Source organism: Tursiops truncatus, chromosome 17 (assembly GCF_011762595.2).
Source record: "Tursiops truncatus isolate mTurTru1 chromosome 17, mTurTru1.mat.Y, whole genome shotgun sequence".
Lineage (NCBI taxonomy): Eukaryota > Metazoa > Chordata > Mammalia > Artiodactyla > Delphinidae > Tursiops > Tursiops truncatus.
The window spans coordinates 18410924-18424126 of record NC_047050.1 but is presented as its reverse complement, the minus strand read 5'-3'; positions in this window follow the sequence as shown (position 1 = coordinate 18424126).

The window sequence follows — 13203 nt, the reverse complement described above, 5'->3', positions numbered from 1 at the left end:
TACCTAAACCATTGTTGCTATAACCAGTAATGTTCTCCCAGGATTTCTTTTGGGAAACAAAGAGGCAGGTGCATATTTGACTTCCCTCCTACTCCACAGATGACCAAATGAAGAGGACAGGCTGAAATCTGTGACTAACTAGCCCACCAAGCACCAAAGACCTGTATTTATTTTGAGAATGCCCTGACAGGGGCAGGCATCGGCTGTGAGCAGTGTATATTTTATGATCATTGTACTATCTGCAAATTACCCTAGTATGAAAGGTTCTTTTTCATTACCCATCACAAGTGAGAAATATCTGATCCTCCCTGAAATCTTGGATCTGTGGGAAAATGGAGGAGTATATTTTGCTTTAGGTACACTTGGTTACTTTTATATTTTTTTCTTTTTATAATTTAATTTTTATTTTCTATTGGGGTATAGTTGATTTATAATGTGTTAGTTCAGGTGTACAGCAAAGTTGTTCAATTATACATACACATATATCCATTCTTTTTCAAATTCCTTTCCCATATAGGTTATTACAGAATATTGAGTAGAGTTCCCTGTGTAATATAGTAGGTCCTTGTTGATTATCTATTTTACATATAGTAGTGTGTGTATGTTAATCCCAACCTCCTAATTTATCCTTCCCCTACTCCCCCACCTTTCCCCTTTGGTAACCACAAGTTTGTTTTCAAAGTCTGTGAGTCTGGTTACTTTTATTTTTTTTAATTGGAATATAGTCGCTTTACAATGTTGTGTTTGTTTCTACTGTACAGCAAAGTGAATCAGCTATATGTATACATATATCCCGTATTTTTGGATTTCCTTCCCATTTAGGTCACCGCAGAGCACTGAGTAGAGTTGCCTGTGCTAGACAGTAGGTTCTCCTTAGTAATCTATTTTATACATAGTATCAGTAGTGTATATATGTCAATCCCTATCTCCCAATTCATCCCACCCCCTCTCCCCCCTTGATATCCATACATTTGTTCTCTACATCTGTGTCTCTATTTCTGCTTTGCAAATAAGATCAGTACCATTTTCTTAGATCCCATATATATGCATCAGTATATGATATTTGTTTTTCTCTTTCTGACTTACTTGACTCTGTATGACAGTCTCAAGGTCCCGCCACATCTCTAAAAATGACCCAATTTCGTTTCTTTTAATGGCTGAGTAATATTCCATTGTATATACATACAACATCTTCTTTCTCCATTCCTCTGTTGATGGACATTTAGGTTGCTTCCATATCCTGGTTATTGTGAATAGTGCTGCAGTGAACATTAGGGTACATGTGTCTTTTTGAATTATGGTTTTCTCTGGGTATATGCCCAGTAGTGGGTTGCTGGGTCATATGGTAGTTGTACTTTTAGTTTTTTAAGGAACCTCCATGCTGCTCTCCATAGTGGTTGTATCAATTTACATTCCCACCAACAGTGCATGAGGGTTCCCTTTTCTCCACACCCTCTCCAGCATTTATTGTTTGTAGATTTTTTGATGATGGCAATTCTAACTGGTGTGAGGTGTTATCTCATTGTAGTTTTGATTTGTATTTCTCTAATAATTAGTGATTGAGAATCTTTTCATGTGCCTCTCAGCCATCTGTATGTCTTCTTTGGAGAAATGTCTATTTAGGTCTTCCACCCATTTCTTGATTGGGTTTTTGTTTTTTTTGATATTGAGCTGCATGGGCTATTTATATATTTTGGAGACTAATCCTTTGTCAGTTGCTACATTTGCAAATATTTTCTCCCATTCTAAGGATTGTCTTTTTGTATTGTTTATGGTTTCCTTTGCTGTGCAAAAGCTTTTAAGTTTCTTTGAGTCCCATTTGTTTATTTTTGCTTTTATTCTCATTACTCTAGAAGGTGAGTCAAAAAAGCTCTTGCTGCAATCTATGTCATAGAGTGTTCTGCTTGTGTTTTCCTCTAAGTTTTATAGTGTCTGGTCTTACATTTAGGTCTTTAATCCATTTTGAGTTTATTTTTGTGTATGGTGTTAGAGAGTGTTCTGATTTCATTCTTTTACATGTAGCTGTCCAGTTTTCCCAGCACCACTTATTGAAGAGGATGTCTTTTCTCCATTGTATATGCTTGCCTGCTTTGTCATAGATTAGGTGACCATAGGTGCGTGGGTTTATCTCTGGGCTTTCTACCCTGCTCCATTGACCTATATTTCTGTTTTTGTGCCAGTACCATACTGTCTTGGTAACTGTAGCTTTGTAGTATAGTCTGAACTCAGGGAGGCTGATTCTTCCAGCTCCATTTTTCTTTCTCAAGATTGCTTTGGCTATTCATGGTCTTTTACGTTTCCATACAAATTGTAACATTTTTCGTTCTAGTTCTGTAAAAAATGCCACTGGTAATTTTATAGGGCTTGCATTGAATCTAGATTGCTTTGAGTAGTATAGTCATCTTCACAATATTGATTCTTCCAGTCCAACAACATGGTGTATCTCTCCATCTGTTTGTGTCGTCTTTGATTTCTTTCATCAGTGTCTTAATAGTTTTCTTCATACAGGTCTTTTGCCTCCTTAGGTAGGTTTATTCCTAGGTATTCTTTCTGTTGCAGTGGTAAGTAAGATTGTTTCCTTAATTTCTCTTTCTGATCTTTCATTGTTAGTGTATAGGAATGCAAGAGTTATCTGTGCATTAATTTTGTATCCTGCAACTTCACTAAATTCATTGATTAGCTCTAGTAGTTTTCTGGTGGCATTTCTAGGGTTTCCTATGTACAGTATTATCTCATCTTCAAACACAGATAGTTTTACTTCTTCTTTGCCAATCAGATTCCTTTTATCTTTTTCTTCTCTGGTTGTCATGGCTAGGATTTCCATAACTATGTTGACTAAGAGTGGTGAGAGGGGGCACCCTTGTCTTGTTCCTGATCTTAGAGGAAATGCTTTCAGTTTTTCAGCACTGGGAATAATGCTTGCTGAGAGTTTGTCATATATGGCCTTTATTATGTTGAGGTAGGTTTCCTCTATGCCCACTTTCTGGAGACTTTTTATCATAAATGGGTGTTAAATTTTGTCCAAAGCTTTTTCTGCATCTATTGAGATTATCATATGGTTTTTACACTTCAGTTTGTTAATATGGTGTATCACATTGATTGATTTGTGTATATTGAAGAATCCTTGCATCCCTGGGATAAATCCCACTTGATCATTGTGTATGATCCTTTTAATATGTTGTTGGATTCAGTTTGCTAGTATTTTGTTGAGGATTTTTGTGTCTATATTCATCAGTGATACCGGCCTGTAATTTTCTTTTTTTGTGATATCTTTGTCTGATTTTGGTATCAGGGTGATGGTGGCCTCGTAGAATGAGTTTGGGTGTGTTCCTCCCTCTGCAATTTTTTGGAAGAGCTTGAGAAGGCTGGGTGTTAGCTCTTCTCTAAATGTTTGATAAAATTCTCCTGTGAAGCCATCTGGTCCTGGAACTCATATATTGGAAGATTTTTAATCACAGTTTCAATTTGATTACTTGTGACTGGTCTGTTCATATTTCCTATTTCTTCCTGGTTTAGTCCTGGAAGGTTGTACCTTTCTAGGAATTTGTCCATTTCTTCCAGGTTGTCCATTTTATTGGCATATAGTTGCTTAGAGTAGTCTCTTATGATCTTTAGTATTTTTGCAGTGTGACTTCTAACTTCTCCTTTTTCATTTTGAATTTTATTGACTTGAGTCCTCTCCTTTTTTCTCTTGATGAGTCTGGTTAAAAGTTTATCAGTTTTGTTTATCTTCTCTGCTATTGTTTTCTCCATTTCTATTTCATTTATTTCCACTCTGATCTTTATTATTTCTTTCCTTCTACTAACTTTGGGTTTTGTTTGTTCTTCTTTCTCTAGTTGCTTTAGGTGTAAGGTGAGGTTGTTTCTTTGAGATTTTTCTTGTTTCTTGAGGTAGGATTGTATTGCTATAAACTTCCCTCTTAGACCTGCTTTTGTTACATCCCATAAGTTTTGGGTTGTAGTGTTTTCATTGCCATTTCTCTCTAGGTATTTTTTTTATTTCCTTTTTGATTGCTTCAGTGATATCTTGGTTATTTAGTACCATATTGTTTAGCCTCCATGTGTTTGTGGTTTTTCCGGTTTTTCATGTAATTGATTTCTAATCTCATAGCACTGTGGTCGGAAAAGATGGTTGATGTGATTTCAATTTTCTTAAATTTACTGAGGTTTGATTTGTGAACCAAGATGTGATCTCTGCTGGAGAATGTTCAGTGTGTACTTGAGAAGAAAGTGTATTCTGCTGCTTTCAGAGGGAATGTCCTATAAATATCAATTAACTCTATCTGGTCTGTTGTGTCAGTTAGGGCTTGTGTTACCTTATTAGTTTTCTGTCTGATGATCTCTCCATTGGTGTAAGTGGAGGGTTAAAGTCCCCCACTATTATTGTGTTACTGTTGATTTCCCCTTTTATGGCTATTAGCTTTTGCTTTATGTATTGAGGTGCTCCTATGTTGGGTGCATGAATATTTACTATTGTTATATCTTCTTCTTGGATTGATCCCTTGATCATTTTGTAGTGCCCTCTCCCTCTTTTTCTTGATGAGTCTGGCTAATGGTTTATCAAATTTTTTTATCTTCTCAAAGAACCAGCTTTTACTTTTATTGATCTTTGCTATTGTTTTCTTTGTTTCTATTTCATTTATTTCTGCTTTGATCTTTATGATTTCTTTCCTTCTTCTAACTTTGGTTTTGTTTTTTCTTCTTTCTCTAGTTCCTTTAGGTGTAAGGTTAGATTGTTAACTTGAGATTTTTCTTCTTTCTTGAGGAAGGCTTGTATAGCTATAAACTTCCCTCTTAGAACTGCTTTTGCTGCATCCCATAGGTTTTGGATCATTGTGTTTTCATTGTCATTTGTCTCTAGGTATTTTTTGATTTCCTCTTTGATTTCTTCAGTGATCTCTTTGTTATTTAGTAATGTATTGTTTAACCTCCATGTATTTGTGTTTTTTACATTTTTTTTTCCCTGTAATTCATTTCTAATCTTATAGCATTGTGGTCAGAAAAGATGCTTGATATGATTTCAATTTTCTTAAATTTACTGAGGCTTGACTTGTGACCCAAGATGTGATCTATCCTGGAGAATGTTCCGTGTTCACTTGAGAAGAAAGTGTAATCTGCTGTTTTTGGATGGAATGTCCTATAAATATCAATTATATCTATCTGGTCTACTGTGTCATTTAAAGCTTCTGTTTCCTTATTTATTTTTATTTTGGATGATCTGTCCATTGGTGTAAGTGGAGGGTTAAAGTCCCCCACTATTATTGTGTTGCTGTCAATTTCCTCTTTTATAGCTGTTAGCAGTTGCCTGCCTTATGTATTGAGGTGCTCCTATGTTGAGTGCATATATGTTTATAATTGTTATATCTTCTTCTTGGATTGATCCCTTGATCATTATATAGTGTCCTTCCTTGTCTCTTGTAACATTCTTTATTTTAAAGTCTATTTTATCTGATATAAGTATAGCTACTCCAGCTTTCTTTTGATTTCCATTTGCATGGAATATCTTTTTCCATCCCCTCACTTTCAGTCTGTATGTGTCCCTAGGTCTGAAGTGGGTCTCCTGTAGACAGCATATATATGGATCTTGTTTTTGTATCCATTCAGCAAGCCTGTGTCTTTTGGTTGGAGCATTTAGTCCATTCATGTTTAAGGTAATTATCAATATGTATGTTCCTATGACCATTTTCTTAATTGTTTGGGGTTTGTTTTTGTAGACCCTCTTCTTCTCTTGTGTTTCCCAGTTAGAGAAGTTCCTTTAGCATTTTTTGTAAAGCTGTTTTGGCAGTCCTGAATTCTCTTAGCTTTTGCTTGTCTGTAAAGCTTTTGATTTCTCCATCGAATCTGAATGAGGTCCTTGCTGGGTAGAGTAATCTTGGTTGTAAGTTTTTCCCTTTCATTCACTTTAAATATATCCTGCCACTCCCTTCTGCCCTGCAGAGTTTCTGCTGAAAAATCAGCTGATAACCTTATGGGGTTATGGGGATTCCCTTGTATGTTATTTTTCCCATGCTGCTTTTAATATTTTTTCTTTGTGTTAAGTTTTTGTTATATTGATTAATATGTGTCTCAGTGTGTTTCTCCTTGGGTTTATCCTGTATGGGACTCTCTGCACTTTCTGGACTTGATTGACTATTTTCTTTCCCATTTTAGGGAATTTTTTGACTATATTCTCTTTACATATTTTCCCAGACCCTTCCTCTTTCTCTGCTTCTTCCAAAACCCCTAAAATTCGACTGTTGGTGCATTTAATGTTGTCCCAGAGGTCTCTGCGACTGTCTTCAATTTTTTTCATTCTTTTTTCTTTATTCTCCTCCATGGCAGTTATTTCCACCATTCTGTCTTTCCAGGTCACTTATCCATCCTTCTGATTCAGTTATTCTGCTATGATTCCTTCTAGTATATTTGTCATTTCACTTATTGTATTGTTCATCACTGTTTGTTCATTCTTCAGTTCTTCTAGGTCCTTGTTAAACATTTCTTGTATTTTCTTGATCAATGCCTCCATTCTATTTCCAAGATTTTGGATATCTTTACTATCATTATTCTGAATTCTTTTTCAGGTAGATTGCCTATTTTCTCTTCATTTATTTGGTCTTGTGGGTTTTTACCTTGCTCCTTTATCTGCAACATATTTCTCTGTCATCTCATTTTGTCTCACTTACTGTGTTTGAGGTCTCCTCTCTGCAGACTGCAGGGTCATTTTTCCTCTTGCTTCTGGTGGCTGCCCCCAGTGATGTTGGTCCAGTGACCTGTGTAGGCTTTCCGGTGGCAGCGACTGGTGCCTGCATTCTGGTGGGTGGAGCTGGATCTTGTCCCTCTGATGGGCAGGACCTTGTCAGATGGTGTGTTTTGGGGTGTCTGTGAGTTTGGTATGACTCACAGACATACCAAGAGCTTGTGCTCTTGTCTTGCTTGTTGTTTGGTATGTTGTCTTGCTTGTTGTTTGGTATGACTCACAGACATACAAGAGCTTGTGCTCTTGTCTTGCTTGTTGTTTGGCATGAGGTGTCCAGCATTGGAGCCTGCAGGCAGTTGGGTGGGGCCAGGTCTTAGATTCGAGATGGAGACCTCTGGGAGAATTCTTGCCAGCTAATATTCCCTGAGGCCGGAAATTCTCTGGTGGTCAAGCATCCTGGACTCAGCGGTCCCACCCCAGAGTCTCAGGCCCAACCCCCGGCCAGGGAACCAAGACCCCAAAAGCTGCATGTCACAGCAATAAAGGGAAAAAATGGGGGGGAAGAAAACAAATGAAAACAAGCAGAGAAACAAATCCCAAGACAAATAACCAAGACAAAAACAAACAGCAATAACAGCAATTTTTAAAAAAAACTCAGACAAATGATAAAAGCAAAACCAAAGAAAAACACACAAAAAGAAACAAAAACAAAACCAAAGAAAACAAAAAAACAAGAGAACAACCAGACAAACAAAAGAACCCAAAAACAAAATCAAACAATTAAAAACAAAACTAACAAAAGCACAAAACAAAACACAAAACCAAAGCAGAATGCAAACTGAAGAATAAAGCAAAGAAAACAAAACAAACAAAAATGATTTAAAAAGGAAAGAAAAAACACAGAACAATGAAATAGCAAAGTAAAAGTAGAAATATAAAAAAATAAATAATATATTTAAAAATTTTTAAAACAAGAAAAAACCAAACAAAACCCTGCAAAAACTAAATAAAATATAATTTAAAAAATAAAACCAACAACAGAACAAATCAAAACATAATAAAAATAATAGTAATAATAATACTTTCCTGTGGTCTCTGCTGTCAGTGTCCTTGCCCCCCGCTGTGAGCCACAACCAACCTCTGTCTCCCCAGGAGGCCCTCCAGTGCCTCTAGGTTGGTCTCTGGACCCACTGTGGGCACTGTGGGGACATCTCAGACTCTGATATGACCCTACTCCCACATGTGTTGCCCCCAAAGTCTACAGCTGCCAAAGCTAGACCAGTTTCATTTGTGGGAACACTCATTGTTCAGATATTCCATAGACACAGGGTCTACCAAGCTGACTGCAGGGATTTAATCTGCTGTTTGTACAGCTGACAGAAATATCTTTGTTCCTCTTCCTTAGTTGCCCCACCCCTGGGGCTCAGCTGTGGTTTTAGCCCCATCTCTGTGTTTGGACCACCTACAGGAGTCTGCTCCCAAGGCTGCCCTTGAGCATTCAGGTCTGCCCCAGTGAGGACAGGGTGCAGAGATGGCATGGTTGTCTGGGTTGCAGGAGCCCCAGCAGTGACAGGAGCACAGGGGAGGCAGCAGCCATGGATATGAGAGATCTGGTCCTAGTGGGAGCCTATTCTAGTGCCTGGCAGCAGGTGCCCAAGGGCCAGCCCTGGTATGGGCTTTTTCTAGTGCCCAGTGGCAGGCACACAAGGGCCAGCCCTGGCAGGGCCCTTTCCTAGTGCCTAGGGTGGGCAGGGGCAATGCGTGAGTTGAAAGAGGCTAAAATGGTGGCTCCACTCTCTGCAGGTCTTTCAACAGTGGTGACTTGCTTCCATGCCAGTCTGGGTTTCCTCCACAGGCATTCCCAGTTGCAGATTTCCTCCCTTCCATCCCCTCAGGCCGTTTCCCCGCAGCCAACAGCAGTCCTCACCCCGGGTTTGCTCTCTAATCCCCACGATTCATCTCCTAGCCCATGCTCACCAGCAGACACACGTCCCAGTCCGGGGCATGCAGGGCCATGGCATGGACTGCCTGTGTAGTTCTCACTGTCCTGTCTGCCACAGACCAGCCATTTCATCCTCTTCTGAAAGCTTCAGATGCTTCCCTTCTGTCCCAACCAATTTCCCCATCAGTGAGGGGGTTTTCCCGGGTGTAGGAACCTCACTTCTTCTTCAGCTCCCCCCAGGGGAGCAGGTCCCGTCCTGCTTCCTCTCCTCTCCTTTCTCCCTTTTTTCTTTCATCCTACCCAGTTATGCGGGGATTTTTATTGTCCTTTCTGGTGTCCAAGGTCTTCTGCTAGTGTTCAGCCAGTATTTTGTGACCATTGTTCCATCCATAGATGTATTCTTTTTTTTTTTTAAAGATGTTGGGGGTAGGAGTTTATTAATTAATTTATTTATTTTTGCTGTGTTGCATCTTCGTTTCTGTGTGAGGGCTTTCTCTAGTTGTGGCAAGCGGGGGCCACTCTTCATCGCGGTGCGCGGGCCTCTCACTATCCCAGCCTCTCTTGTTGTGGAGCACAGGCTCCAGACGTGCAGGCTCAGTAGTTGTGGCTCATGGGCCTAGTTGCTCTGCGGCATGTGGGATCCTCCAGAACCCATGTCCCCTGCATTAGCAGGCAGATTCTCAACCACTGCACCATCAGGGAAGCCCCATAGATGTATTCTTGATGCATTTGTGGAGAGAGATGAACTCCATGTCCTCCTACTCCTCCACCATCTTGAAAACCGCCTACTTTTAAATATAAATGAAAGAATATGGCATTGAGTAACTGTATGAACTTGGGAAAATCACTGAATCTCTGAGCCTGTTTTCTCATCTTTATAATGAAGATAGCAAGATAGTTGGTCTAAGGATCAAATGAAGTGGTGTATATAAAACACCTCATACAGTGGCTAACTTATAAGAGCCACCAAATGGTAATACCTCAACACTTTCCACTCTTCCTATTTGTCACTAGTTAGTGTAAGACAAAATAGAGCAGATTGCTAAGAAGATGCAGATGCTATAATATGTTCTCTGTAGCTTATTGCCAGGAATTTTCAGCCAATATTTTTCTTCCTCCATTTCCAGATGGCTTGTTTCTGAAAGTAAGTTGCATGTTTGCCCTAGCTATCTATCCTTAGAGAATTCCTTATCATCAAAGGTTTGTAAGCTGAAGTACCCTTCTTTTTTTTTTTGTTTTTTTGTTTTCCTAAGAAATATTTTTTACACGTCTGTCCTTTGTCTAAAGTTTCCTTCCTCTTTTTTGAAGCAAAGGCTTACCCAGGTTTCCTTAACCATTTCCTTGTGGCTCCTCCCTTCTCTGTGCTTGGACAGAAAGATGGACATTTGCAGATGTCAGGACACCAACCATATCCTGACTTGTCCCTGCCCTCACCATCCAGAGACAGCAGCAACCTACTGCCTGAGGGAGAAAAGAGGAACTTGATTTTCAGTCAATTAATTGTGTCAGATTTTCTCTCTTGGAAACAAAATCGGTAGGGAGGAGAAAGTTCTTGGGAGCTTATCTAAAGTGTCTCTTTTGAGCCAAACAGAAAAAATAACTGTTTTGATTTAACCAAAAAATTAATATGTTTATTATTACTATCAGATACAACCAGAACATTTCACCTGTTTATCATCCTGATAAACTGCCACTATAAATTCATTGTCCTAGCTTATCCTCCACTTCTTCATGTCTCTGAACAAATTTTTGCTCTGCCTATAATGAACTTTTCCCTCTTCTTCAGCTGGAGAAGTCCTAGTACATTTATTCATTCAATAAGCCTTTATTCAGGGAAACGTCTGGCTGGATGTGTGGGTGTGCGATTCACCAGGACACAGAAGGTGGTGATGAGTTGCAGCTGAGAGTAGTAGACATTGCCTAGAGAGAAACGTCAGTGGTGAGAATGAGATCAAGGATGTTTCCTGGGAAACATCCATATTCAAGCTTCTTGAAAGAGAGATCAACATTTGATATCTCTATTCATCTCCCAGCACATTTGTGGTTGACTGATGCTGATTTCGTGCATCAGCCAGACTGCCTCCTCCAGGCTAGGGCACCATCCCTGGATTCTGTGTGTGCTGGCTGCTGAAAGCTCACAGCTGCTCCACTTCTCCAAAGAATTGCCCTCAGCCAACAGCAGTCACTTTGCTGTGTGGGGTTTAAATTGATACCCTCAAGGAGAGGCCCACATCCTGTGACTGACACTACACTGGGGAACAAAAGGCTGGCTCCCTTACTGTTTCATGTTTCCACACCTTTATTTTTACTCTCTCATCCTCCTAGACCACCTTCACCCGTTCCTCACCCTAGGTATCACTTCTAAAGAAAACATTCCTGAAAACAGACTTACCCAGCCAGGCTAAGTGCTCTCTGTTGTGTCCCTTGCCCTTCACTCCTTTCTTCTGTCATTTCACTATGTTGCAATTGTCTAATCATGGGTTTGTTTCTACACTAACCTGGATGTGCCTGGGTGGTGGAAATGTCTGATTCACCTTGGAATTCCTAAATCAGGAATACTTTGTGGTTCATATCATTTGTTTAATAAAACTTTGCTGATGTCACCAGCCCTGAGCGCCCCCCCCCACTCCAGACTCCCATAGCCAGCTGCCCTGGGACCCAGCCCCACACATCAGCAGGCCAGCAGCCACCACAAAATGCAGGATCTGTCTATCAGCTGGGCTTGGAACCAGACCTGCCTACCATCATATTCACAGTAGTTGCCCCACTCCTCAGAGCAAGGGCCCATATGGTCTGCATAGGGGCACCACTAGGGCATACAGCTCTAGTGACCAGAGGGGAGTGTGCTTCTAGACCCCATAGGATGTTTCCTACATAATGCCACTTCTCCAAGATCAGGAAATGTAACTAATCTTCCATTAAAAAATAAATTAAAAAGCACAGAAAATTAGGCAAAATTGGGAGACACGGGAATATGTTCCAAATGAAGGAGCAAGGCAAAACCTCAAAAGAAGAACCAAGCAAAGTGGAGATATGCAATCTACTTGATAAAAGAGTTCAAGGTAAACCCAAAGGGAGTCATAGGAAAGAAATAATAAAAACTAGAGTGGAAATAAATAAAATAGAGATTTAAAACACATAGAGAATATCAATAAAGCTAGAAGCTCATTCTTTGAAAATAAAAACAAAATTGATAAACCTTTAGCCAGACTCATCAAGAAAAAAAGAGAGAGCCCAAATCAATAAAATCAGAAATGGAAGAGAACACTAAAGGACACTACAAAAATAAAAAGAATCATGAGATTACTATGAACAGTTATGCACCAATAAAATGTACCCCTATGTTAATTGCAGCATTATTTGCAATAGCCAAGATATGTAAACAATGTAAGTGCCCATCAGTAGATGAATGGATAAAAATGTGATAAATACATATATGTTTCTCAGCCATAAGAAAGGATCAAATCTTGTCATTTGCATCAATGTGGGTGGACCTAGAGGTTATTATGCTAAGTGAAATAAATCAGAGGAAGACAAATACTTTATCATTTCACTTATGTGTGGAATCTAAAAGACAAAACAAATCAGCAAACATAAGAAAACAGAAGCAGACTCATGCAGGGAACAAACAGGTGGTTGCCAAAGGAGAAGGAGGCTGGGGGATGAGTGAAATAGTCAAGGGACATTAAAGAGGTACAAACTTGTAGTTTCAAAATAAATGAGTCACAGGGATGGGATGTTCAGCATAGGGATATAATCAATAATATTGAAATAACTTTGTGTTGTGACAGATGGTAACTAGACTTATCATGGTGATCATTTTGTATTGTATAAAAATGTCAAGTCACTATGTTTTACACCTGAAACGAATATAATATTGTAAATCAATTATACATCAATTTTAAAAGTTTATTGTGTCAAGGAATGAAGAAATAAGTGATTCTCTGCTAAAATGCTGCTTATGTAAATATTTAATAGTTTACCTTGGCCTAAAAGACACAGAGTCTCTGTCATCAGATAAGGTACTTGCCAACATCTTTAATTTTTTTAATGTTTATGTTTAAATGAAAGAGCGTGCTAGGGCTGTAAATTAATTTAATGAGAAAATGCATATGATAACAATGAAGATACTGGCTGACATAAGAAGAACTCAGCATCAGTTTAATAAATCAGTGAACTGGAGGTGATTCCCCATAAAAATCTTTCACAGATGTTTTTCAAATAAAATGTCCATGAGACTATGGGAAAATCACGTAGCCCCTTCCTATATCATCAGCAAGATACCACGTTTTTTTCTTTCCTACCAACTCTCTGCTTCCTGTGCTACCATAGTCTACTCTATACTAAGACAATTTTCAGAGAGAAATCATCACCAAATATCCCATCAGACTTATATTTATACAATATCACCTTCCCTGAATTGTGCCTTAAAATATTTCTCTAACTATAACTGTACTAAGTACCTTCTTTATCGCACTACTGAGCTCCTAGAAAGCAAACTTCAATTCTCATAGAGCTGATAATCCTTAATCATCACCCAAGACTCAAAGACATCTAAGCAGTTTGGAGCCTGAATTGTGGAGAT